The 6,000-nt window shown below is 35.8% G+C and overlaps 1 long non-coding RNA gene across 1 annotated transcript in view; it reads left to right on the top strand.

Moving 5' to 3' along the window:
• The first annotated feature begins 329 nt into the window (after positions 1 to 329).
• LOC105739642 overlaps positions 330 to 6,000 on the top strand; it is a 123,968-nt gene continuing 118,297 nt past the window's right edge. The window contains exon 1 of the long non-coding RNA XR_001115592.1: positions 330 to 492. This is a non-coding gene — a long non-coding RNA (uncharacterized LOC105739642). The remainder of the gene's footprint in view (positions 493 to 6,000) is intronic.

Below are 6,000 nucleotides of genomic sequence, written 5' to 3'. Positions count from 1 at the left end.
TAAAATTTTAGTCTTAACTGAAGACATAAGTTGGCTACACAATTGAAATGGAAAGTCTACAGAGGGAACAGACATGTCTTTTGCCTATTACAGGTTTTGTCACAGAAAAGTGGATTAATATAGTAACGCTTCATTGTAAATGGACATTAATGAATGCTAAATTACCACCAAATTCCTATGGAACTGCACATAATGGCTACTTTCACATTCAAAGAGTTTTTCATGATTAATGTTATTGTAATGAATACCAAAGAAATTAATAACCATTTGTCACTTTAAGAAGTGTTGCTGATTAATTTTATGCTATTTTTTATTCTCATTTGCTGTAAGAGTGAGGACCTAGAATTTTGATGTCTAATATGTGGTGTGAATTAAAGAAGTGGCCTTGCTATGCTGACCTTTTCAATATTCTCATCTTTGTTTTGCTGACCTCTCAGACCTCTTCCTGGCAACAGTTAGGCTTTTGAGAGGAGGGAGAGCTGAGCCTGTTGGGTAAGTGAACAAAGTGATGAAATATTTTAAGACATACTTTCATAATTCACTGACTGTACTGGAAATTCAAATTTTCAGACTATTCATTATCTTGACAAACATTGTAATGTGTGCAGAATATGGCACCACATAAATCCATTCTAGTGACAAAGAGTGTAATGAGAATGGGAAATAGTAGAAACCCAAAAGCAATCACTTTACAATCTGGAAACTGTTTAGAGTTAAACTCCCATCAGGTTTCACAGCAGTTCTTTTTTGGCCCTCCTAACAATTGCTTTTTACAGAAAGCACAACATGGTACCACCACAGCCAGGTACTCATAATGGGAGTCTGGACCCATTTATTTGGAAAGCAGTCTTCACGTAGAACATCAATTTAATGAATTTATGTTCTGTACTGTCTGTGGAGCAATGATTTGACAACATCATTGATTTATAGTAAAAATGATTCACCTCTACTTTGACAAGACATAAATATTTTCATGTATTAATTTGTTCATTTAGTATTTCATTTATCTATTTAACCAGTTAGTATCAAATAACTGCTGTGTGCACAGCATTGTGCTAGCTAATATAAGAGGCTTACAATCTAAAAAGATTGAATATAGATGAATGAACACTGAAATACAAATAGCTAAGTATAGATCCCCTTGTAATGAGACACTGTGGCTATGTTTTTCTGGAAAATATGAAGGGGATCACTCTGGCCCTGGGGAACCTTGGAAGTGGTGAGTCAATAAATGTTTACTGGGTTTCTGAAAATATGGGAATGACCCGTTTGCATGAGAAGGGTTTCTAAAAATATGAGGAGAGATGAAGGAACATTTGTGTTTTTAGCAATTTTATAAACAATTTGGTGCACCAGTGTAAGGTTTTACAATTTTTCCCAACAAATTTTAGCTAGTCAGAATTAGCATAAACATAGCACCAACAAATGTGCCTAGCACCTATTAGAAGACCTCATCCTAGAGAATGTTTAGGGAGGTAGAAATCAACGAGCTCTGGTGTTTGACACTATGTCTCACTCAAACTTACCAATATTTTCATGCCTTTGATGATCACACAACCTTATACCTAGAAGAGCACAAATAACCCAAAGTGACCAGGCAAAAATCATCATCTTAGACTAGGGTAGGCTTTAAATCCATAGACAAGAATCCTTTTAAGAAAATAGAAGGGAAGAAGATAGAGAGCAGAAGGCAATGTAAAGACAGAAGCAGAGATGGGGTAGCAGCTACTTGGAGCTAGACAAGAGGAGTGAAATGTATTCTTCCTCAGGGACATGGAATTGAGTCTAGGAACCCATCTCCAATTTTAGACTTCTGGACATCAGAACCTGTACAAATAGGTTGCTGTTGTTTTAAGCCACCCATTCTGTACCAGTTTGTTATGGCAGTCTTCAAAATCGAATACAGATAGTAATGCTAGTAGAGGCATTGTGTGTATTAAAGGTAGACTCCGAGCTAGAATATAACAATGTCAACCAAAATAAAACTTCTCATTTTCAAGGTAGCTTATCCAGTGTAATGAACTTGCCACCAGGAGTCTGTTCTACGTGAGGTTTGGTATCATACTGAAGTATCAGCATTGGCCTCTATTGCTGAAAGACTGGATATTATTAGTGACTAGATCGGCCTTAGTGAGATCATACTGTGAGCCATCATGGCCCTTGTGTCTGCCACTTTAGCTAATTCATTCATTTTCTTTTCTTTATTTTTTATTTCCATAGTTTTTTTGGTGTACAGATGATGTTTGGTTACATGAATAAGTTATTCAGTGGTGATTTCTGAGATTTTGGTGGACCCATCACCCAAGCAGTATATGCTGTACCCAAATTGTAGTCTTTTATCCCTCATTCCCCTCCTACCCTTTCTCCTGAGTCCCCAAAGTCCACTGTATCATTATTATGCCTTTGTATACTCATAGCTTAGCTCCCACTTATGAGTGAGAACATATGATGTTGGGTTTTTCTCTTCCGAGTTAACTTCACTTAGAATAATGGTCTCCAGTTCCATCCAGGTCACTGTGAATGCCATTTTTTCATCCCTTTTTATGGCTGAGTAGTATTCCATTGTATATATACACACACACACACACACACATACACACACATACACATACATACAACAATTTCTTTATCCACTAATTGATTGATGGGCATTTGTGCTGGTTCTATGTTTTTGCAATTGTGAATTCTGCTGCTATAAACATGCATGTGCAGGTATCTTATTTTGCATAATGACTTCTTTTCCTCTGGGTAGATACCCAGTGGTGGGGTTGCTGGATCAAATGGTAGTTCTACTTTTAGTCCTTTATAGAATCTCCACACTGTTTTCCATAGTGGTTGTACTAGTTTACAGCCCCACTGACAAGCAGTGTAAAAGTGTTCCCTTTTCACCACATCCACGCCAACATCTATTATTTTTTTATATTTTGATTATGGCTATTCTTGCAGGAGTAAGGTGGTATCTCATTGCAGTTTTGATTTGCATTTCCCTGATCATTAGTGATGTTGAGCATTTTTTTCATATGTTCGTTTGCCATTTGTAGATCTTCTTTTGAGAATTTTCTGTTTATGTCCTTAGCCTCCACTTTTCAATGGGACTTTTTTTTTCCTGATTCATCTGAGTTTCTTATACATTCTGGATATTTTTCCTATGTGAGATATATAGATTGCAAAGATTTTCTCTCACTCAGTGGGTTGTCTGTTTACTCTGCTGATTATTTCTTTTGCTGGGCAGAAGCGTTTTAGTTTAAGTCTCATCTATTTATCTTTGTTTTTGTGGCGTTTGCTTTGGGTTCTTGGTCATGAAGTCTTTGTCTAAGCCAATAACTAGAAGGGTTTTTCTGATATCTTCTAGAATATTTTTGGTTTCATGTCTGAGATTTAAGTCATGGATCCATCTTGAGTTGAAGTTTGCATAATGTGCAAGATGGGGATCCAGTTTCATTCTTCTATATGTGGCTTGGCAATTATCCCAGCACCATTTGTTAAATAGGGTATACTTTCACCACTTTATGGTTTTGTTTGCTTTGTCACAGATCAGTTGGCTGTAAGCATTTGGCTTTATTTCTAGGTTCTTGGTTCTCCTCTATTGGTCTATGTGCCTATTTTATACGAGTACCATGCTGTTTTGGTGACTATGGCCTTAGAGTATAGCTTGAAGTCAGGTAATGTGATGCCTCTGGATTTGTTCTTCTTGCTTAGTCTTGCTTTGGCTGTACGGACTCTTTTTTGGTTCCATATGAATTTTTTTTTCTAGTTCTGTGAAGAATAATGGTGATATTCAGATGGGAACTGCATTGAACTTGTAGATTGCTTTTGGCAGCGTGGTCATTTTCACAATATTGATTCTACCCATCCATGAGCATGGGATGTGTTTCCATTTGTTTGTGTCATCTATTTCTTTCAGCAGTGTTTTGTAGTTTTCCTTGTAGGGATCTTTCACCTCTTTGGTTAGGTATATCCTAAGTATTTTATTTATTTATTTATTTTGCAGCTATTGTCAAAGGGGTTGAGTTCTTGATTTGATTCTCAGCTCGGTCGCTGTTGTTGTATAGCAGAGCTACTGATTTATGTACATTAATTTTGTATCCTGAAACTTTGCTGAATTCATTTATCAGTTCAAGGAGCTTTTTGGAGAAGTCTTTAGGGTTTTCTAGGTATACAATCATATCATCAGCCAACAGTGACAGTTTGACTTTCTCTTTACTGATCTGAACGCCCTTTATTTCTTTCTCTTGTCTGATTGCTCTGGCTAGGGGTTCCAGTACTACGCAAACAGAAGTAGAAGTGGTAAGAGTGGGAATCCTTGTCGTGTTCCAGTTTTCAGGGGGAATGCTTTCAACTTTTCCCCATGTCATAGATGGCTTTTATTACATTAAGGTATGTACTTTCTATGCCGATTTTGTTGAGGGTTTTAATCATAAAGGATGCTGGATTTTGTCAAATGTTTTTTCTCCATCTATTGAGATGATCATTTCACTTTTGTTTTTAATTCTGTTTATGTGGTGTATCACATTTATTGACTTGCATGTGTTAAACCATCCCTGCATCCCTGGTATGAAACCCACTTGATCATGGTGGATTATCTTTTTGATATACTGTTGGATTCAGTTAACTAGTATTTTGTTAAGAATTTTTGCATCTATAGTCATCAGGGATATTGGTCTGTAGTTTTCTTTTTTTGTTATGTCTTTTCCTGGTTTTGGCATTAGGGTGATACTGGCTTCATAGAATGATGTCGGGAGGGTTACCTCTTTCTCTATCTTGTGGAATAGTGTAAATAGGATTGGTACCAATTCTTTGAACGTCTGATAGAATTTAGCTGTGAATCCATTTGGTCCTAGACTTTTTTTTTTTTTTTTTGCTGGCAATTTTTAAATTACCATTTCAATCTTGCTGCTTGTTATTGGTCTGTTCTGAGTTTTTATTTCTTCCTGGTTTACTCTAGGAGCATTGTATATTCCAGAAATTTATCCATCTCCTCTAGGTTTTCTAGTTTACACATAAAGGTGTTCATAGTAGCCTTGAATGATCTTTTGTCTTTCTGTGATATTGGTTGTAGTATCTCCCATTTTGTTTCTAATTGAGCTTATGTGGATCTTCTCCTTTTTCTTGGTTAATATCACTAATGATCTATCAATTTTATTTATCTTTTCAAAGAAGCAGCTTTTTTCACTTATCTTTTGTATTTTTTTGTTTCAATTTTATTTAGTTCTGCTCTGATCTTTGTTATTTTTTTTCTTCTGCTGGGTTAAATTTGGTTTGTTCTTGTTTCTCTAGTTCCTTGAGGTGTGACCTGAGATTGTCTATTTGTGCTTTTTAGACTTTTCAACGCAGGCATTTCAGGCTATGAACTTTCCTCTTAGCACCACCTTTGCTGTATCCCAGAAGTTTTGATAGATTGTGTCACTATTATTGTTCATTTCAAATAATTTTTAAACTCCATCTTGATTTCATTGTGGGCCCAATAATCATTCAGGAGCAGGTTATTTATTTTCCATGTATTTACATGGTTTTGATTGATGCCTTTTGGAGTTGATTTCCAACTTTATTCTACTGTGGTCAAGAAAGTACTTGATATAATTTAAATTTTAAAAAAATTTATTGAGACTTGTTTTGTGGCCTATCATATGGTCTGTCTTGGAAAATGTTCCATGTGCTGATGAATAGAATGTATATTCTGCAGTTGTTGCGTACAATATTCTGTTAAGTCCATTTGTTCTGGGTATACTTTAAATCCGTTGTTTCTTTGTTGACCTTCTGCCTTGATGACCTGTCTATTGCTGTCAGTGGAGAGTTGAAGTCCCCCACTATTATTGTGTTGTTGTCTATCTTATTTCTTAGGTCTAGTAGTAGTTGTTTAATAAATTTGGGAGCTCTAGTGTTAGGTGCATATATATTTAGGATTGTGATATTTTCCTATTGGACAAGTCCTTTTATCATTACATGATGTTTTTCTTTGTCTTTTTTAACTGTTGTTGCTTTAAAGTTTGTTGTCTTATA

Source organism: Nomascus leucogenys, chromosome 4 (genome assembly GCF_006542625.1).
Source record: "Nomascus leucogenys isolate Asia chromosome 4, Asia_NLE_v1, whole genome shotgun sequence".
NCBI lineage: Eukaryota > Metazoa > Chordata > Mammalia > Primates > Hylobatidae > Nomascus > Nomascus leucogenys.
This window is presented reverse-complemented; position numbering and strand designations above follow the sequence as displayed.